This window comes from Canis lupus, chromosome 32, assembly GCF_011100685.1.
Source record: "Canis lupus familiaris isolate Mischka breed German Shepherd chromosome 32, alternate assembly UU_Cfam_GSD_1.0, whole genome shotgun sequence".
Taxonomy (NCBI): Eukaryota; Metazoa; Chordata; class Mammalia; order Carnivora; family Canidae; genus Canis; species Canis lupus.
The window spans coordinates 6466175-6489020 of NC_049253.1; the positions used below are offsets into that span (position 1 = coordinate 6466175).

The window sequence follows — 22846 nt, forward strand, 5'->3', positions numbered from 1 at the left end:
AGCATAAGTAATACCTCTCTACTCTGGTATGGAATCACGTATTTCATAAAGATACAGTGAACAGGTTTTTAATTTGACATCTATAATATGTAAAATTACATATGCTGAGAAGTAGAGAATAGAAAATATATAAAGACTTTACATTCTATAGAAGCAGATTTTCCATGCCCATGAGTGATAATTTATTGCATCTAGGATTTAAACATTTTCCTTTTCCTAAGTATAAAACTGGAAGAGCCTTTAGGAATTATCTAAATCCAGCCTAGATTCTGCAGATGGGAGTTTGGAGATTTCAGTAGGGAGGTAATGGCCAAGGTCACACGCAGATCTCAAAAGGGATTAAAAATGCACAACCTGTTTATTACTTCACCTTGCATGTAGTGTTTTTCATTTTCACTAACCTTAGGAGGCATGGTGTCATACTCTAAAACTAGTATTTTAACCTCAATCTCAGATCTCCCTCTTCTTTGCAAATAATCCTCAAGTTAAACATCATACCTCTAATTTTCACAAGACAAAATTAAGTCATTTTTGTTCGTGTTTTGCTTTTAACAATATTTTACCTTTGTGTTCTACTCTGCATGTAGTCCTCTTCCAGGTTCCTAGAATGTATAAGAAACTGCTCTAATCACATTGTATGTACAAGCTTACATTTAATAAATATGTATCTTAAATATTCCCAGTAGTTGGTTATCAAATGAATAAATTGCCTTTTATGTCTATTGCTATAATATTTCAGTTTTAAATCCTTTGGAAGAGACAGGGAAAAGGAGAACAGTGTTAATACAGAGTAAATGTTAATTGGTGTGCTGAGAAAACAAAGTTAATGATTTTATGAATGACACTCAAGTCTTTTTCAATGTGATGAGAAATTAAACAACATTGAAAGAAAATGATAAAGTTTTTATGACCTCCCTCGTTATTGGCAGTTATGCCTAATATTCATAACAGTCTATAATTATACAAGAATAAGTAATTTTTTATGGCTAAACAGCTTGCTCTACTGACTTTTCAACAGATAAAAGGTAATTTAACACAATTAAGTACTGAAAAAGCAAGGTACTCTTGTTTTATGTTCACCTTTTATTTGATTAAATCTCACCTCTTTATCTTGATTATTTGGTGTGAAGGCTAAATTACGTCTCAGAATATGTTACTGTCTGCAGAAGAATACTCTCTCTTAACAAATGAGAAACAGCACAGAAATAATGTTTTCCTGTCAAATAATTATTTTCAGTATTTCTAATTATCTATTGCTGGTTTTTCTTTTGTTCATCTAATAATGGTATCAGTGATGTACCCTTTGTAATTCTTAGTTGAAAGCTAAATTCGTCATTATCTTAAGTAAACAAACTATGTAGTAGAAAGATGAAATATAGTTATAAAATTAATTGATATGACATTTTAAACTCTTTTAATTGTGAGTTTGGCTATGAGGCCATTTTTTTATTTCTTTGTAAATTATATTTTCTGTATATAAATTAAATGGAAATTTCCCTGAGTTATATTAGAATAGTTGGATTTTAAATGAAACTGTAGAGGAAAAAAAATGGCTCTTCTGTTACAAATAAAGGACAATTTGTGATTTGGATTTATTAGATAATGTACTTTGATTTATCAGTCATAATGCTTACTCAAATATATCCTCTGTTTTGTTCTACTAAACCTTTTTTATTTTCATCTTGTCTCGTCTTCATTATGTTCAACTCATAATTGAGTTTTGGAAGTTTATAATAGTTCCTTGGACTCAGTATTGTGCCCTAAACTGACACTTCAAAAGAAAAAATAATTCCAAACATTACTAGGACATTTTCTTTCTTTATTTGCTTGTTTTACTGGGGCTTCAATTATACAGAATGCCCTCTCCACTCCCTTGCCTCACCCTGGGTAAGAACAGCTCATGTAGCCTGGAAATGATGAAAAGAGTTGAGGAACCTTTTAATCCTTCAAAAATCATTGCTATTTTACCTTCTTCTGATAGTTTTGACCACAAAAATAAACTTAGATACAATAAGCTATCGTGTTGAGATTTGAAGATGCGCTGAATAAAAGAAAAAAAATTGGGTTGAAATTTCAATGAACTTTGTCACTACAATTAGGAGACTGATGCACTGCGTACTGTGCTAATGAGCAAGGCACCTTGTCACTACAATGAAAAGCAGAGCTGTTAACTATGTTATCAGACACTAATCTAAATGCTTTCCATGCATCCAGTCTTTTAACCTTCAAAACAAATAAGTGCCATGCTTGTCTCTATTTTACAGACAAGGAATATAAAGCCCAAACAGGTTATACAGTCAACCAAGGTCAGACAGCTAGAAGGTAATAGACATTCCAGCCTTCACATTCTGGTATCATAATCCATACTCTTCAATACCACACTGTGTTGCCTGTAGTTGTGTAACTCTGAATTAGTCACATTGTTGCTTAATAAATAATCTTCAAATTTTACAAAGATTAGTTAAAATAACAGCAGACTGAGATTCTTTCCTAGAGATATTATGTAATTTTACTATTTATTTCCAGCCCTTACTCTAGAGGTGAAATATCAGCAAAAGATTATTGAAACACTTATGGCAAATACTGATATTATAGAACTAATTAGATTTTAATGACAATTTTGTTATAATTTAATAATTTTTAGTGTCTTGGTGAAAAAGCTTTTAGGTGGTCAGATCTGACCCTGAATTACTTACGTGCTATGCAAGACTATCTTTTACTCCCTTCTTCTTCTTGATAAGGAAAACAAATATTTTTCAGAACACAATAAGGGTTAAGGAAATAAACCAACAACAGTAATTGATGTGTGACACTGACAAATTTTTAAAAACTATTCTTTAAATTGTAGAAAAAGAATTGGGATATGACACATGAGATTATGGATTCTAAGATCAGATAAGCCCTTGGAGTTGTGTGTGTATGTATGTGTGTGTGTGCGTGGGGTGTTTTAAGTAATCATTGCTTATACTTTATTTATTTTTTTTACTTATAACTTATTTTAATAGAGTATACATAGGAATACTACTTTAGAGTTTTGAGATAACTTTTGAGAGTATAATTTAGAGTCCAACTATAGCATTTATTTCTAGCATTTTGTAATGTAAACTGTGGTTTAGTTTGACAGAAAAGTTTCCACTTTAGGGAAGGGAGCTCTATATTCCTATTATTTATAAATTTGAAAGTAAGAATTTATTTTCTTTTAAAATGTTCCGTAGTTAGAAGTGTTTGTTCTTTATATTTGGTTTGTATCTGCTTCACAAAAACTACCCTAGATCTAATGAGCTTGTTGTAAAGTAGTGATTATGACAGGTTATTGTTTGATATGTTCAGTTTGTTGATTATTTAGTTTACAAAGCTAATGGTGTATGTGGAAGGAAAGGAAATAGGTACATACAGTTATATATGACTTGAATTCTCTTACTCTTTCACATTTTGTACTTCTGTAGTAATTTATAATACATTTCCTATGAAGTGACAGAAATTATGTGGTAAGATTTTGTTCACACTATTGAAGTTTAGTAGTTTTTATAGTTTATTCTTCAAAGTTTGCTTTCAATTTTTAGTCATAAGTTTATTCTGTAAGTAGTTCAACAAAAGACTTAGAATAAGAAAATTTTCTGTAGACTATAATGTTAATCACCAAAGAAGATGACAATAATTTTTATGAGTCCGTTATTTTGAGATATAGGATAGCTTGTCTTTCATGTGTTCTGTTCAGAAAATTAATTGACTTAGAATATTGGAAACTTAAATTGTGTAAACAGTTCCCCCATAAGGATATCCTGAATTATAATTTCCTTAGGTAGCAGTGATTTCTACACATATAGATGAATTTACATTGGATATGTTTTTAAAAACTACATAACTATGCTTTTTAATTGTTAATCTATATTTCCTAAGCAGACCTCTCACTTTCAAATTGAAGTGGTGAAGCATACTGTTATATTTTAATTAGCTCTGAAAATATTTTTGAAAAGATTTTATTTATTGGAAAGAGAGAGAAAGAGAGCAAGGGTGCATGAGTGGTGGGGAAGAGGAAAGAGAGAGAGAAAAGCCAGCTCCCCCCATGAGCAGGGAGCCCATCCCAGAACGCTGGGATCATGACCTGAGCTGAAGGCAAATGCTTAACTGACTGAGCTACCCAGGCACCCCTATTCTGAAAATATTCCTTAAAAGCTTTTAAAAATTTAATAAAATTTCTTGCTACCTATTTTTTCTTCTAATTTCATAAAAATCATTAGATAAGCCTTTTTTAAAAGATGTTATTTATTTGATGGAGAAAGAGAGAGCAAGCAAGCTTAAAAGCAGGGAGAGCATCAGAGGGAAAGGGAGAAACAGGCTCCCCACTGAGCAGGGGCCCAATGCAGGACTGGATCCCAAGACCCTGGGATCATGACCTGAGCCAAAGGCAGATGCTTAACCAACTGAGCCACCCAGGTGCCCTGAGTCTTTTTTTTTTTTTTTTTTTAAATCCACACTTGATTTCAGAATTAAAAAATAATGCCAGGGTAAAAGTAAAATGAAAAAAAAAGAGGAGCAAAATAAAAGTATATATAATCTGCAAGTTGTCTTCTATTTCCTATGATTAGTATTAAGCATTAATTTGAATACTGCTAACTTAGTTGCAGTTAAAATACTGAAAGATGACTATAATGATGAATGAACCATAGTCCTTGACCACAAGTTCACTGTTTTGGAGGGCAGATAGTTATGTGTACAACTAAAATATAATGTGGTTACATACTTAATGATGCTATTACTAAGGTGCCATGAGAGCACTAAGTAATAAACTAATAATTTTAACTGAAATGCATTATATAATGAAAAAAGTTTTTGCCATAAATGAGCAGGTATTTTATACTCAATAGCAGGGTAGAAAGACAAAACAATAAAAGGAAAAGATCAGTTGTGAAAGTTCATGTTACTCCTGAAAAATGATAGAGTCGACAAAACCAAAGGACAACTGACAGAATGGGAGAAGATATTTGCAAATGTCTTATCAGATAAAGGGCTAGTATCCAGAATCTATAAAGAACTTATCAAATTCAACACCCAAAGAACAAATAATCCGATCAAGAAATAGGCAGAAGACATGAACAGACATTTCTCCTAAGAAGACATACGCATGGTCGACAGACACATGAAAATATACTCCATATCACTTTGTATCAGGGAAATACAAATCAAAACCACAATGAGATACCACCTCACACCAGTCAGAATGGCTAAAATTAACAAGTGAGGAAACAGCAGATGTTGATGAGGATGCAGAGAAAGGGGAACCCTCTTACACTGTTGGCAGGAATGCAAGCTGCTGCAGCCACTCTGGAAAATAGTATGGAGGTTCCTCAAAAAGTTGAAAATAGGGCAGCCCTGGTGGCTTAGCGGTTTAGTGCCATCTTCAGCTCAGGGCGTGATCCTGGAGACCCGGGATCGAGTCCCGCATTAGGCTCCCTGCATGGAGCCTGCTTCTCCCTCTGCCTGCCTGTCTGTCTGTCTGTCTCTGTGTGTGTGTCTCAAGTAAATAAAAAATCTTTAAAAAGTTGAAAATAGAGCTACCTTATGACTGAGCAATTGCACTACTAGGGATTTACCCCAAAGAAACAAATGTAGTGATCTGAAGGGGCACCTGCACTCCAATGTTTATAACAGAAGAATAAAGATGGGGTGTGTGTGTGTGTGTGTGTGTGTGTGTGTGTATACATATATACATACATAGACACACAATGGAATACTACTTAGCCATCAAAAAATGAAATCTTGTCATTTGTAATGATGTGGATGGAATTGGTATTATGCTAAACAAAATAGTCAGAAAGACAATTACCATGTTATCACTCATATGTGAAATTTAGGAACACAAAACAGGGTCATAGGGGAAGGGAGGGAAAAAATAAAACAAGATGAAATCAGAGATGGAGACGAACTGTAGAAGACTCTTAATCACAGGAAACAAACTGAGGGTTGCTGGAGGAGAGGGATGTGGGAGGGATGGGGTAACTAGATGGTGGACTTTAAGGGAGGGCATGTGATGCAATGAGCACTGGGTGTTATATAAGACTGATGAGTCACTGACTGCTACCTCTGAAACAAATAATATGTTATATGTTAATTAATTTAAATAAAAAGAATAATAGAAAACCTGGAATGACTGGAGTATATTGGTGTGTTGGCCATAAAGCTTGATTAGGAATGATAACAGAGCGTCAACTTTTCTATGCCAAAGTTTTTGATCTCTAAATCTTTAGAAATGAAGAATTATTAAAGATTTATTTATTTGACTCATATGATTATATTGGTTTCTTAGAAGAACAATTTTGGCAGTAATAAACATAATTTTTTGGAGTCAGGATAAATTTGTGTTGAAAGAGCATTTGAAAATTAATTTATATATAAGGCAAATAATGAATTTCTAAACCATGGTAATGAGAACAGAAATGGAAAGAAGGGCAAAGATACTAGAGATATTGTGAGGGTAGAATTAGGAAATCTTGGGCAGCAGTTAAACTGTAGTAAATGGAATAGAACGTGGTTTTTCTGAGGTTTCTAGTTTGGGTGAGTGGAGAGATGTATATTTCTTTAAGAATAGGGAACAAAGGAGGGGAAGGAAGTTGGGAGAAATTAGAAATTTAATTGAATTGAGAACATGAAAGTATTTTTTTTTTTTTAAGATTTATGTGAGAGAGAGAGTGTGTGTGTGTGCGTGTGCGTGCACATGAGAAGGAGAGGCAGAGTGAGAGGGAGGATACTCAGGAAACTCCATACGGAGCCTGGAGCCCACCCTGGGGCTTCATCCATCTCATGACCTTCAGGTCATGACCTGAGCCAAAACCAAGAGTTGGAGGCTTAATCAAATGTGCTACCCAGGTACCCCTGGTGAAAGTATATTTTGAAGATTGGAAAATACCTTTTTGGAGGGGCAATGGACGAAGAAGGAAAAATAGAAATGACAAACAACACTATGTAAAAGCTGGATCATTCACTTTTTCCTAAAAACTCTAAGCCTTTTCCCATTTGGGCATTCCTCTTCAGGGTGGAAGCTGTTGGCAATGGTTATGATCATCCCTCTTAGACCAAGACTTGAAGGGTAGCTAGACCTTTGGTTTTGGGTCCTTTTTTTCATGCAGGAAGTAAAGATAGTCAAGCTGGATTCTCAAAATATCTTCTGAATAAGTAGTAAGTAGTACCCGGGCTGCCCTTCTTTTCATTTTAGCAAGTAATAGTTAAAATGTGTTGATCTTAGATAGGCTTATATCAGTATTTACTCTTATAAGGAAAGGACTAAGTCTATGTTTTATTAACAGGTTTGATTTTGTAGAGCTACAATAAAATTAATATATTGAAGATCATATTTTTTCTTCTGCCAGTTGCCATCCCCTGGTGTCTCATTTAAAAGGTAGTAGTACCAGGGACGCCTGAGTGGCTCAGCAGTTGAGTGCTTCTCTTTGGCCCAGGGCGTGATCCTGGAGTCTCAGGATTGAGTCCCACATTGGGCTCCCTGATGGAGCCTGCTTCTCTCTCTCCTTGTGTCTCTGCCTCTCTCTGTGTCTCTCATAAATAAATAAAATCTTAAAATAAATATAAAAAAATTAAAGGTAGTAGTACCAAATATATTTTTAAACTTATTTGTTAGGAACTTTAAAGAGAAGCGCTCTGATAAAACATGGTTTTCAAATGTCATTTTCATATTCTATAGATTATTCCAGTGACCTTTTCTTTTGATATTTCTTTTATAAATCTGCCCTTTAAAATTAAATTACATCTCCTGGTCACTTTCTAAGAATACATTCATAATATGGACAAGAGAAATGAGATAAGGCCAATCCCCTTCCCCCATCCCCAAAAGCCAAAGAATCGATTCAAGGTAGGTTTTCAACCTGGGGTAATTTTGTAGCTTTTACTCTTTCTTCTTCCTGGGGACCTTTGGCACTATGCATTTAGGTCATCAGAACTAAAGGTGCCCATCCGGTATCAATTGAATAGAAGCCTCAGATGCCACTAAAATCCTACAAGGGACAAGACAGCCCCTCACAGTAATGAATTATTTCGTCCAAAATATTAATAGTGCTGAGATTGGGAAACCTTGATTTAAGGTAAGAGCAACAATAACAGTAATACAGCGAAGAGCTAGACTTACTTGGTTTAGCCCTGGACCCATGTGATTTTCATATATATATGTGTATATATATATATATATATATATATATATATATATAATATAAAATTAGTCAAAAAATAAATGAAAAATAAAATTAGTCAATATGTCCCCTTTAATGAAGAACAAGTAAGCAATGATACTTGTATAAACTATCCTGTGAATAAAAGTTTCTAAAATATTCTCTTTTAACCAAAGAGTAGAAAAATAACTAGTTTAAATGTCAGCCATAAGTGATATCAAGTTACAGATTAGAATATTTTTTTCTGGGCAGCCCTGGTGGCTCAGGGGTTTAGCGCTGCCTTCAGCCCAGGGCCTGATCCTGGAGACCCAAGATCGAGTCCCACGTCAGGCTCTCTGCATGGAGCCTGCTTCTCCCTCTGCCTGTGTCTCTGCCTCTCTCTCTCTCTCTCTCTCTCTCTCATGAATAAATAAAATCTTTAAAAAAATTTTTCTGAATCATTGAAAAAGGGTATTTTTATATTTTAAGTTTTTTTTTTAATTTAAAACTAGGAGAAACTATGTAAGTCAATATTGAAGTAAAAAATGAGAGTATCCCAAGAATCATAAAAAGAACAGTAATTCTCTAGGAAGTAATTTTATCTTCATTGTGATCCTTTTTGATTTTATCACTTTTGGATCTTGAACCATGTTCAGATAAACTTTTATAGTCATAGATTCTCCTTCTCTATAAAATTGCATACTGACCCCAAAGTTTTTATGTAGTTTGAAATTTTCAGAGACCAGTAGAGCCCAAATATGGACCTTTCACCATAGATTTCATATTAAAACAGAACAAAACTTACTTTGAAGAAACATAGTAGAATGGTCCCTTAATCTTAAATGTGACTCCCATAGTAGTCTTAATGATCTTGTAATCTTTGTAAAAGATTTACAAATTTCTATTCACTTCAACTCCTATCTTAGTAAAGTGTGCATTTTGGGTTGGAGATGCAGCCTGATTGTGGAATGGAGAAGCATCACCCAGCTCACTTGGTAAGTAAAACACTGGACAGACACTGAGCTAAACTAGGCTTACATTTATTTATGCCTATTTATACCTTTATATTACTAATATACCCCCCAAATATACTATTAAGAAAAGGAATAATGTAAGATTTTTTTTAAGATTTTGGATATGTATCTCATGTAGAGAATAAACTGTTTTGAGACATTTTGAAGTATCCCTTAGATAGTATCCTTAGAAGTTAACCTAGTGTAGACTGATGCTGACATCTGCTAATTACAATCCTTTACAAATCTGTTTATTTGAAATCCCTGGGTGGCTCAGTTGGTTAAGTGTCCAACTCTTGATCTCAGCTCAGGTCATGATCTCAGGATCGTGAGATCAAGCCCAAGGTTGGCCTCCATGCTGAGCATGGAGCCTGCTTAAGATTCTCTCTCACCCCCCACCCCCAAAAGAAATCTTTTTATTAAAACAACTTTTATTAGTGTTGGCAAGCCTGATTTCTTACTTCACATGCTAAAGGATAGTGAAATTTATTTAAATAGATTATTTAATATTTTAACCAATTTTCATAGATCGTCTCCCTAGTTATTCCAAATCAGTGATGTGTTAATATGATAAAACAGTTGCAAAGCGTTTCCCAATAAAATGAAAAAAAGAATGTTGTAACTCTCTCCCAAGGTTTTTCCAAAAACTAGAAAATGTTATTTTTTTGAGACAATAAGTGAACAGGTATGTTGATGTTACTTGTTTTTAATTTGGGATATTACCACTTCACCAATATTTTTGGTGAAGTGGTAATATCCCACTTACTTTTAACAGATTTGCTCTTGCTGTGTTTGAGTCAGATCACATCTGTCCTCTGCTTCCTACTTCACTCGGCACAAGTCCTAGAGCCTTCACAATGGTGTGAAGCCTTCCACAAGGATCACCTGTCCCTTTACCTTCCTGATCTTAGCTCTTCTCTCCCCTTCACTTGCTCTGCCCCAGCCCCTTGGCCCCTGGGGGTTCATGAGTACACTATGTGTCCCTCCTGAGGGCACTGCTACCCTCTACTCCCCACAGGAATGCTAGTTCCCTTCCTTCAGGCCATTGCTCAACCATTACCTCATCCAGGAAACCTTCCCTAATAGCTCTGCATAAAAAGCAGCCTCTTTCCCCCATGCCCACCCTGCACTCCCTGTCTTCTTCCCTCCTTCCTCTATTTTTTTCTCTATAGCCTTTATCATGATACTGAATATTTACTTGTTGATTTATTTTCTACCCACTAGCATGTAAAACCTCAATGAAGGCAGGGACTTTGCTGACTAATTGTATCCCCTGTACCAAAAATAGTGTTTGGCTTCAAGTCTGTGCTCAACAAATAAATGTCACACATTAAATGATGCATGTTAAACAATAAACATATATTTTTATTAAATGTAGATAATCTGAAGGGGAACAAACACTTCTATTGGAAAAAATATAAATTTCAACTTATGACACAGCGTTTTTATTCAAGTAGAGGGCTCGTCTATAGAACTTAGGTTTTCCTCTGGCTAAAATCAGTATCAGTAGGCTAGGGCAAGTACATAACTAAATAAAGACTACAAAAGCAGGAGAACAAATATATGGATCCTACCTGGTTTAGAAGATCAATAAACCATATGAGTTAGCATACCTCTTTTTTGCTGCCTGGTCTTCCTGAACAATCCTTATCATTTAGTCTGAAATTCCCATTCTACTGGCTGGAATCTTGGCCCAGAGCCCTCTTGGTAACCTTTGACGTATTTCCCATGCAACCTGGAGAACATGAGTCATCTTTGTTGAATGTCAAGGTCATTGTCTCTTTTATCTGGCTGATACCTAAAACTGCCAGCTGCTTCTCCACCTTAGGGAGCATTTTAGTGATACCCCAGGAAGCAGAACTGTACTATCAATAAATATCACCATTTTTTTTCTCTTGCCAGATCATTTACTGATTTGATAGTGAGCCTCATTCTTAGACCTTTATGGAATAGCCATTAGTTTGTTCCATACTTCAAAACCAATGCCTACTGTCCAGATAAAATTATCAAACTTTTGAGTAAATAAAGAGTACTGGTTGTCAGCCTGACTTATGCTTTCATAATAGCATCCTATCCTCACCGATTCTTTTAAAGCCTCTGAAGCAAGGATTGGCAAACTACTTCTGTAAAGCACCCAATAATAAGTATTTTAGGTTTTGCAGCCATGTGATCTCTTGCCCTTATTTTTAACTTTGTCATTGTAGTGCAAAGCAGCCGCAGACACTTCATAAATGGGCTTCTAGGTAGTTGCTGCCCACCTCTTTTTGCCTCATCAGCCAACTACCACACCTACCTAACCTACAGATGGTAAATTTGGTTTACATCTTAAGGGGATATCACTCAAAGCTTACCTTTTTATTTTACTTGAAAATTGATTTTGTTTCAGAGTACATCTGAATTTACACATACATGCACTATTTCCAAAATAACTTTGAGCCCTGACTTTTTCCTCATAGTTTTTAACTTTTGCCTTGTATAAAACCTAGGCCAGGTTTGTCCTTATTTGGCAGATGTACTGCTCTCTAAGCCATGAATCTGACAGGGTGTTATCTTTTCTACTTATTCTGCTATTGTTGAGGTCTTTTTCTTTTTGTATTTAATCTTCCCCTGTGCTTCCCAAAACATACTGAGTCTACCAGGGCCTGCCTCTCTAATGATTGGCCTCAGCTGAGATTTTGCCTTTATTAATAACATGAAACCATTCTGACAATAGGTATAAGCGAGAATGAACTAATTTTGATGTACTAAAGGATCCTTTCTATGAGAGTACAGAAGAGAACATATTTATCTTCATTTGCAAATATCTCATGAGGAAATCCCTGTATTCTTTAAATGTATTTGCACTTTTGGAGCTGACCTGGATCCCCTTAAACTCTCTGCCCAGTTTAACCAGGATGGGGCAATGTAGTGTGAGCCCTGATGGGTAGCCTTATATTGCTCAGAAAAGGCAATACCATTTTTTGAACATCTTGGCACCTCAGATATAACAAATTTCCCGTGGTGGGAGAAATGAGAAAACCACATCTAGGCACAGAGCCATTTCAGTAGGTTATCAAGATGGTCGGTGGAAGGCGAGGCTGCTGGTTTCTTCTGCTGAGCCTGGGAAATACCTGACCCAGTCTCACTCACTTATTTGTGTATAGATGTAGACTGCAAACGGCCAGCCATGGTGAACAATTCTTACTTTGTGTCAACAACTTATCAGAATTCCCTGGTTTCAAAAGACCATTAACACAGTCCCAGACCCTGTCCTACCACTGGTAATTGATACTCTGACATAGCTCTTGTCTTTGGACTTGGACTTTCTGGGCTCTGGACCATTTTTTCTACACACTTGAAGTCTGGACTCATGAGCCCCCATGTGTGACTTTGCAGACAGCCCTATTAGTGAGCTGAACCTGTGATAGCTACCTCTGGCCTTGATCTTCCATCCTCCCAACTTTCCACACCATCCTCTGCACACTAATGCTACTGTCCTTGCAATACAGCTTACCTCTAGTATCGTGGAAGACAAAATAATCCCATTCCGTCCAAAGTTCCATTTTTTAAGGCATATATTTGAATAGATACAGACTGAAGAAATAAAACTGGTCTTCTGAGAAAGATTTTCACTTCTGAGGATTTATTTATTTGGTGTTTTGATTGTTTAATTGCTAATCCTTGAGTTATATAAGAGATAATTCCTGCTATATCTAATATAATTTGATTATAGATCTACTTATAAATGATTTTGTAATACTGCTTGGTCATTCTCTTTTTCTTGAAGTTGTAGTATATCTCTTACTTTGCACTTTTAAGTTTTTATTTAAATTCCTGTTAACATACAGTGTAATGTTAGTTTCAAGTGGAGAATTTAGTGATTCACCAATTCCATATATTAGCCAGTGCTCATCACAAGTGCTCTCCTTAATCCTCATCACCTATTTCACCCATTCCCTCACCCTCTTATTCCACATTTTTAACCTTATCCTAATGTTCATTTTGCAAACTGAAACCTGTTGTCTAAACACTTACCATAATGAGCATATTTAATTTTCTAAACAACTACTCTACAGGTATTATCCTCTCCATTTTTTGATTCAACTTAATAAATATTGAGCACCTGCTGTGTATCTTGTACCTATGAAGAAGTTCGGTCTCAGATTAATTAATTTGCCTGAGGGTGACTTACTTTATGAAGGGTGGAACCAAGATTCAAATACATTTGTTTGATTCCAAAGTTCACAGTTCTACTCTACAAGCCTTCTGTTCTTTACTTCCTCCTCTGCTCAAAGCTATGTGCGCTCTTTGTGCAGCTGCATTACTTTTTATTTAAATAAAGCCCTAGGACGTGGCCTACATGGCACCAAATATTGTTGACATGGTAGGGGCTTCCTACTTGTGCAGGAAGCTAGGACATTTGCAAATGAAAATACTCAGCAGTTTAAAAGTGCATGTAATTAAGTGCCCAAATTAGATATATAGAGAAGAGAGAGTCTCATGTTGTCTGTCAGTGTTTTAGGCAGAATATTGAGCAGATTTGAATACCTCTGAGATTTAAGGAGGGAACAATGTTTTCTCCAGACATAGAAGTTGACGTGAGTCTGTTCTAGGGATAATGCTGGGTAACCATCCTTCTACATTTAAAAAATTATGTAAACAGTTATTTAAGTAATTCCTCCCCATTCCTTCCCATTTCCATTTCACTGAACAGTTATTTGTTATTTGTTTTTTTAAAGAAGCACTCTGTTTCCATTTCCTCAGCTTCTACATTCTGGCTTCTTCCCTTATGTTCCAGTGAAACTGTTCTCCTCATGATTAGAAGCCACCTCCTTATTACTAAGTTCAGTGAAATTTTTTAGGTTCTGGTCTTACTTGATCTCTCTATAGTTGCAAGAGTGAGTCACCTGCTTTGGCTTTTGTAACATGTCGTGTATTCTAGATTTCTTCTTTGTCTTGAACAACTTATTTTCTTTCAGTCTTCTTCCTGAATTTCTCTTCCTTTGCCTGTCTCTTAAATCTAACCAGGGCATCTCATTCACATACCAATTTTTCCCCACTTAATATTTCTATTCAGATGGGCTTCCTATTACTTGAATATTTCTTGAATGTTGTATACTGGTACCTTAATAGTAATACCATATACAAAATGGACCTTGTTTTCCCCTGCTGCCCTACATGACCCTCACCCAAACCTGTTTCTCTGCTTGTGTTCCCTGCCTTACCTTCTAGCCTTGCCTAAGCCAGAAACCTGGTTTTATCCTGCCCACCTCTCTTTCCCTTGCCAACTTATATAATCACTTAGCAATTCCCTTCACTTAACTTCCTAAATGACTTTTAAATTTGTTGCTTCCTCTTTACCCACATACCACAGGACAGGCTCCAATAAACCTTTCCTCTTCTCAGCTCTCCATTTTGCTTCTAAGAAAGGGGGCTTAAAAAAGAGAGAGATTTTATTTATCTGTTTGAGAGAGAACCAGAGAGCACAAGCAGGGGGAGAAGTAGGAGCAGAGGGAAAGGAAGAACCAGGCTCCCTGCTGAGCAGTAAGCCCAATATGGTCCCAGTCCAGGAGCTTGGGATGATGACCTGAGCCAAAGGCAGACACTTAACTGACTGAGCCACTAAGGGCCCCAGAAAGTGGGCTTTTAAGAGTGCAGATCAGATCTGTCACTCCTCTTCTTAAAATCCTTCTACAGTTCTCTAGTTCCTCAAGTTAAATTCTAAAATCCCAACTTTGCAAAATATTTTACATTTCAGTTTCCTTAACTGTTCTCTACTGTCCAGCCATATAGACCATATCCTCTCTCCTCCCCACCTCCAGTCTCGAAGTTTACCATCTTTTCTTGATGCCTTTTTATTCATACTGCTTTTGTGGGGAAACTGTCCCCCCTCCTGCTACCTCCAAGCATATATAATTTTTTTAGGCCTTATCTCTGGCATGAACCCTCTGCCATTCTTGACACCTCTAGTGGGTAGTCTGGGGAAGGTTTTCAGTATAGGAAGGTATCTAGCTAAAGGGATGAGTCAGACTGATACAAGGGCTGCCTTACAAGGGCTGCCTTTTTAAAATGTGCTATGCAGGCTAGCAGCTACTCTTATACATTATGTGTTTACCTATGAATATTACCCCCAGACTTAGTTCATTGGTGTTAGGGACCTCATTCACATTTTATTTTCAGGTCCTAGCACATAAGTTGCCATTAAGTCTAGCACAAACTATAACATAATAATCATGTCTGTTTATATTGCTTTCACAATTTACTGTTCATTTTTTGTATAATTTTTTTGTGTAATTCACAGTGAGCCTAGATCATTAGCTACCTGGGAGGAGGAGGAAATAGATGAAAATGTTACCTTTTACTTCAGATGGAAAGCTCTGCCCCTACCACGTTTTCCCCCTAACAGAGCACTTTGGATTGACTCTGTGTCTGAGTCATTCCTTTCCTGTTGGTTGGATCAAATTGGGGGCAGATCTGGGGAAAATATCTATACATCCATCAATCCACCCATCCATACACACTCACATATATATGCACACATATATACATACATGTGTATATATGTTTAAGATTTATTTATTTGAGAAAGAGTATGGGAGTGGGGAGAGGAGCAGGGAGAGAGAGAATCTCAAGCAGACTTCGGGTTCAGTTTGAAACCCACGATGGGGCTTCATCACAGGACCCTGAGATAATGACCTGAGCCAAAACCGAGTCGGATGCTTTACAAACTGAGCCACCCTGGTGCCCCCCCGATCTGGGGAATATTTGAATAGTATTTTTCTCTAGAGTTGCTTGAACAGAAGCTGGATAGGAACATAGCCCTGATGAGTTTGCTTTTTAGAAGCAGGTATCTGCTTAGTGATGGTGAAATTCCTTTATTTTTTTTTTTCTCTGAATCTCTCTCAGCTAAAGCCATAAACTGATCCAATTGCCTCCTACCTCTGTTTTCCTAAAACTGCACCTGGCAGAACTGAGAGAACATTGTATCCTGCTCCTTGTAAGTATCTAACCTTCCCCCTAGGAAGATATCCCGGTAGGAATCCCAGCTTAGAAAAGAGGACACTGCTTGCTGGGGACTCTCATCCTCACACCACTTGCTCCAAACACCTACCTCGTTTGTCTTCTTGTACTCTGGTTCTCACTTGCTCTCATGCTCTCCCTCCTTTCTATTTCTCTCTGTCTCCTTCTCTGTCTCTGTCTCTCTGTTTCTCTGTCTGTCTCTCTCTCTCTCTCTCTCTCACACACACACACACACACACACACACACACACTCATCTAATTGGAGCTGTTTTATGTGTTTCTGTTCAGCTCTATAGTTTTCAGCCTCATCTTCCCAGTCAGGCTTCCCTTTTCTTCATCTGAGGTTTCTTTAGACTGTGTCCATACAAATGTACAGAATCATTTGCATACACTTGCTCATACCTTCTGCTTAGAGGATTCAGAAATTTGGGTGACCAGTGGGTCAGGCTCTTCAGCTACAAATCGGGAGGTACCAAGAGAGGTGGATACATAAAACCAGATCTGGGAGAGGGAGGATAGCAAGGATGCACGAGGACAAGGCTGCCATTCTTTTTTGTTGGTGTAGAACCTTAGGGAACCAGTTCAGAGACTCAGAGCCCTTGTATGAAATTTTAAAATTATTATTTCAAGAGCATTTCAACTCGTTTGCCTAGTCAACAAGGGCCTGCACAGTAAAATGCCTACAAACCAATCTACAGGCAAAAAAAACCTTACACCTCTGTAGTTTCTGAAAACAACATTCAGATGGTATCTTACTGGATAGATACTTCAGAGCAATTTGGGTCCAAGTTTTATATCAGAGTAAATCTATAGATGATAGATTTCAAAGGATATACTGAATAGTTGGATTATTGTTTGTTGGCTGCTAAAGATTGTTAATTATGTGCCCAAACCAAAACAAAAGAATGCATTTAGCTTCTTGAATGAAGATTTCTGAAACCTAACCCAAATGAAACCAAGAGAGGAAAGATAAGGGCTCATAAGTTTATGAAACTTGCTAATGGGACTTAAAATAACTCCATTTTATTCTTTACTCTCATTCAAATTTCTTATCCTGCACAATATATTTTATGTTATTTTGAAAAATAAAACAAAATTGAGGCTATGTTCAATTTTGGATGTTAAGACTATTTTGAAAATTGTAGGAAAATCATTGCAGGTTTAGAATGACATTTGGCCTATGATATCAGCCTTACTCATTTATTCATCCATTTAGCAAATACTTGTTGAATATCTGTCGTGTTATTTACTCTTATAGGTACCTGTGATATGACTGAACAAAGCTAGTAAAATTTCTAGGCCTTATTCTGCTTATACTCTGCTGGCAGGGGCTGAGGATAAACAAATTGTGATAAGGAAGCTAAACCCAGAAGGAAGTGAGAGAACAGACTTTGCAATTCCCAAGGAGGAATGAGCCTTGCAGGGCTAGTGAGTTGGGAGCTTGCCTGGCATGGCTGAGAGCAACACATAGGCCCATGTGGCCTGGTATGGTGTGGAGTGAGGGGGCAGGCGGTTGTAGGTGATGCCACCAGATAGGTGACAGAGGCCTCTAGGTTGTAGTAAGGATCTTCAGTTTCTGTCCTAGTGATACGGTGTTATGTACTGAACGTGTGTGCCTCCCTCAAATTCCGATGTTAAAGCCTTAATTCCCAATGTGGTATATTTGTGGTAGGGCCTTTGTGAGGTAATTACGTTAACATGAGAGGGGGGACCCTCGGGATGGGACTAGTGCCCTTTTATGAAGATAAAGAAACACCAGAGTGCTGCCTGCCCCCCTTCATATGAGGACACATTGAGAGGGCTTACCTCTGCAAGCCAGGAAAAGAGTTCTCACCAGGAGCCAGATCTGCCAGCATCTTGAGCTAGAATTTCCCAGTCTCTAGAGGTGTGAGAAGTAAGTGTGGGTTGTTTGAGCCACCTAAATCTGTGGTATTTTGTTATGGCAGCCCAAGCTGACTAAGATAGGAACGTTTTGGAAAGTTCTGAGGAGAAAAGTGAATTGATCTGATTTCTGTTTTAAGAGGATGGCCGTGGCTACTAGGTTGCTGGACAATTGCAAGGGCAAAGCAGAGCCTGGGAGACCAGTTCCAAGATAGTTGCTGGGACCAGTGTCTTGAGTCAGAGCAACAGCCATGGAGAAGGAGCACTACAGTCAGATTCAGGGTGTGTTTTAAAAGTGGCACTGGGTATATGGTGGTTTGTTGTCACATACAGAAGGGATTCAAAGATGAATTTTGAGAAACTGGCAGGATATAGTTGCCCCAGGTGGAAATGGGTGTGGCTAGGGGTGGAGATATGTTGGAAGAGTAGAGGATTGGTTAACATGTAAAGTTAAAATACCAACTGAACCTTCAAGTGGAGGTGTCAAATAAGTCATTGCTATGAGTCTGCAGTTTGGTGGGAGTTCAGGGTTAAAGATAAAAAATCAACAGTTGACAGTAACCAGGAATGATATTTAAAATATTTATCAACTAATATGGCTTGAGTACCAAGCAGCCAAGATGGGTACCTGCCTTAACAACAGACACGGCTGTACAGCTTCCTGTCAGCAGAATATACAGCATATATCAATCACACTTGCTAAAGACATTCCTCCTCATTTGTTACAGATAAACTGTAAACTTAGCAGATAAACCATAAATGTAGATTTCCTGTAAAACACAAAAAGGTACTAACTAGAAAGCATAAGCACAATTACATTCTCATTTTTCTACTCCCTGATTCACATTATGCCCACTCTGTTTTCCTTTAGGGGTTAAATATAAGTACTCAACAAATCAATGTTTTAAAGACTGGTTTGAAAGTACTGGCTTTCAAGTACAACAGACCATTTTGGAGTCCTAGATCTTTGTACTACTTATGTTTTCAGAAACAAGTTCTTTTTCCTTAAAAAAAAAAAAAAAAAAAAAAAACCTGTAAAATTAAGAAGACCACCTCACAGTATAATGAGGTTTAGAAATTCAACGTGTGGGATGCCTGGGTGGCTCAGCAGTTGGGCGTCTGCCTTTGGCTCAGGGCATGATCCCAGATCCTGGGATCGAGTCCTACATCAGGCTTCCTGCATGGAGCCTGCTTCTCCCTCTGCCTGTGTTTCTACCTCCCTCTCTCTCTGTCTCTCATGAATAAATAAATAGAATCTTTAAAAAAAAAATCCAACATATAAAAAACCTATCTTAGTGCCCATTACTTGTGGTGTAATTCCCTATTTAAATCATAAGGTTTTAGATATTGAAAGGACCTTACTTTCTCTTGTGTTTTTATAATAGTCAAACCATTACAGTAATATTCATGCCATCTAAATTGGATTGAGAATGTAATCTGCATTCAGAGATCTTGGGGCTTAGATTTATGCATACCAAGAGGAAATATGAGTATTTATCAAAGGAAAGACCTTGATTTTGATAAGTTCTTTCCTACAAGTCAGACTGGGAAAATCTACCAGAAAGTACTTTCTCAAACTATGTAAGCCATCAATTATATCTTTATATAAATATTTACTTGTTATACCATCACCAAGCAATTATGAACCCTTCACCTTTGTTGATATGTTCCCACAATAAAGACAGGGATTCTTTTTCTTTCTTGCTATGGTTTTTTTTGCTATCACCATTACATGAGGATAATTACAGAACTAGGTACATGTGTGTTGGATAGAGGACAGTCTGGCCTTCTAAATAAACTTCAGAAGATCTTGCCCATTCCAGTCATTAATACATCTTTGTTCTAGATAGGTGTGGGAGAACATTTTGGCTGCCTTCCCAGATGGGTGGAAGTGAGGTCAGAGACTGTTTTGTTTGCTGTTGATTCCTCAATACCTAGAAAGTTTGTTGGCACGATTTGGTGCTCAAGAAATGTTTGTAAAATTAATACATGGAAACAAAATAGTGTAATGCTAATTGTACCTTGGAGTCAGAATTTTTGAGGGAAATAAGCAGTGAGTATCTCATTTCTGTGAATGCAGCTCGTAACTGATTTGCAAATGTCATTACTGAGCTGTGGCTGCTGCTATTGGACTTAATGTCCTGTTGTGCTCGATGTTGTGTTTTCTTTCTCTCCTCATTAGAGTTATGGATTTTACTTACCAAGTTTTCTTTCCTCATCAGAGAGATAGAGAAAATACTGTAGCTTACATTTAATTACTGAGTTAATATTAATTGCCCAGTTCTCTCTACTCTTGGAAAGAGCTCTCTCCTTGGAGAAATCTCCGGCCCTCTCCATTTTCTGATTTGTTAGATAAGCCAAATGTCAGAAGCCAGCTGTGGACACAGCCATGATTCAAACTGCTGATTCTCCCCAGTGTGAAAATGAAAATATAGACACCTGTGGAGGATCAGAAAAGGGAAGGAAGAACAGAGAAACCTTGATGGCAGCTGGTTTGTGAACAGCACTCTGGAAGGCAAAGGCTTCTCAGTGTTTTGTAGGCCTCTGCCACAGATCAGACTGTGCTTTTTGTCCTATTTTTAAAAGCAAAGGATTCTTCCAGAAATATTTCTAATAAAACATGTTCCATCCCTTCCAACTGCTATGTGATTGCACATTTTTAAAATGATTCTTAAAATTATATCAACTACTAACATTTTATTGAATGTATGTCACATGCCAGGCATGACGCTAAATGCCCTGCATACATTATCTCGTTCAATCATCATAGTAACCTTCTGAGCTCGGTACAGTGTTGTGTTCATGTCTACAAATGAAGTAAAGAAGTTAAGGCATAGAAGCACCTTACACGGTTACCCAGCAAGTGGCCAAGTGGGGACTGCATGCCCGATATTCTGTGTGGAGAGCCCACACTTGCCTCTGCACTTTCTCCCTGATGGCTCTGGCGGCCTGGGATTCTTTTGTTTATCCTTTTGAAGGGACAACTGCAGTAATGACCAAGTATACTGTGACATTAATTCCCCCTGGAAGTGTAATTTGATTATGTTTGGTAAACTGAATGTCTGATTTCTATGAATGCAGCTTTTAATTGATTTACAAATGACATTGTTTGGAGCTGCTCCTATTGGACTTCGTGTCCTATTGCAGTCGATGCCACTGATTTTGCCCTCCTCACATTGATCATGTTTTCTGTGAGGCTATTTTAATCATGTCCTTTGAAAGTAGCCATCTTAAGAGAAATAAGTAAATGTGACAACTATGCTGAAGTAGCCTTTGTGTGGAAATAAAACCCTCATGCAGTGGGAATTACGTTTGCACTATTGTCCCCTTCTTGAAGTTGGGAGAGAGACAAACTAATAAGCAGATAACCTTTAAAAAAATGTATTTTTGTGCATATACAGTGTTAAAACCAATGAAAACTTTAACATATAATACCTTTTCATGTCTACATTTAGTTTCTTCAAATTGATTTGCCTGTAAAATTCCTAATACATTTTTCAATAGAATTTATAGTTTATAGCAGCAATGGCCACAATAGCCAAACTGTGGAAGGAGCCTCGGTGTCCATCGAAAGATGAGTGGATAAAGAAGATGTGGTTTATGTATACAATGGAATATTACTCAGCTATTAGAAATGACAAATACCCACCATTTACTTCAACGTGGATGGAACTGGAGGGTATTATGCTAAGTGAAGTAAGTCAGTCGGAGAAGGACAAACATTATATGTTCTCATTCATGTGGGGAATATAAATAATCGTGAAAGGGAATATAAGGGAAGGGAGAAGAAATGTGTGGGAAATATCAGAAAGGGAGACATAACGTAAAGACTGCTAACTCTGGGAAACGAACTAGGGGTGGTAGAAGGGGAGGAGGGCGGGGGGTGGGAGTGATTGGGTGACGGGTACTGGGGGTTATTCTGTATGTTGGTAAATTGAACACCAATAAAAAAAAAAGAAAGAAAAAAAATAAATAATAAAGCTGTTTTAAAAGTTGTCAAAAAAAAAAAAAAAGAATTTATGGTTTGTGGCCAGATTTCCTGACTTTGGTCTTTGCAAAAGAAAGCAGCTATTAATCCACTTAGAGCAGATGGTTGTAGGAAACAAGGTACCATATGAATGACCTTATGCCTAGGAATAGAAACCCTGAGGAATGTATGCACTAAACATTACTTTGTGATACTTTTTAGTACTTGGAGATCCTATGCCATTCTAGCCACTTTCCAGTTCAGTCTGAGAAGGATCTATGTATTTGGTCTGAATTACTCATTATATTGTTTCTTCCTAAAAAACATTTTTCTGTGTCCATAGACTTAATTTTTACGATGTATTTCTTATGATGACTTTTAATATTTAAGCTCATTAATCTTCAAATATACAATCCAATATTAGTAACTATAGCCACCATACTGTATGTTACATCTCATGCTTTAAATGAAGAGTTTGTACCTTTTAACTCCCTTCATCTATTTTACCTACCCACTTGACCCCTCCTTCCTGGTAGCCACCAATCTCTTCTCTGTATCTATGAATTTCATTTTCTGTTTCATTTTGTTTTGTTTTGGTATTTAGATTGAACATATAAGTGAGAACATATGGTATTTGTTTTTCTCTGCTTAACTGAATATTATTAGCATAATACCCCCATGTCATTGCAAACGGGAAGATCTCATTCTTTTTTATGGTTGAATAGAATTACATTTGTGTGTGAATGTGTGTGTGTATATATGCATGTATCTTTTTTAATTAGAATTTTTAATTTTAAATATTTTATTTATTCATGAGAGACACACAGAGA

At 36.9% G+C, this 22846-nt stretch overlaps 1 protein-coding gene and 1 long non-coding RNA gene across 19 annotated transcripts in view; both read left to right on the plus strand.

Moving 5' to 3' along the window:
* Window positions 1-22846, plus strand: part of CAMK2D (calcium/calmodulin dependent protein kinase II delta) — a 301491-nt gene that overhangs the window by 103384 nt on the left and 175261 nt on the right. The window lies entirely within an intron of this gene.
* LOC102156306 lies at window positions 6319-20667 on the plus strand. Its single transcript, XR_005382626.1, has 4 exons — window positions 6319-6555; window positions 9083-9151; window positions 16055-16145; window positions 20402-20667. It is a non-coding gene; the product is annotated as an uncharacterized LOC102156306 (long non-coding RNA).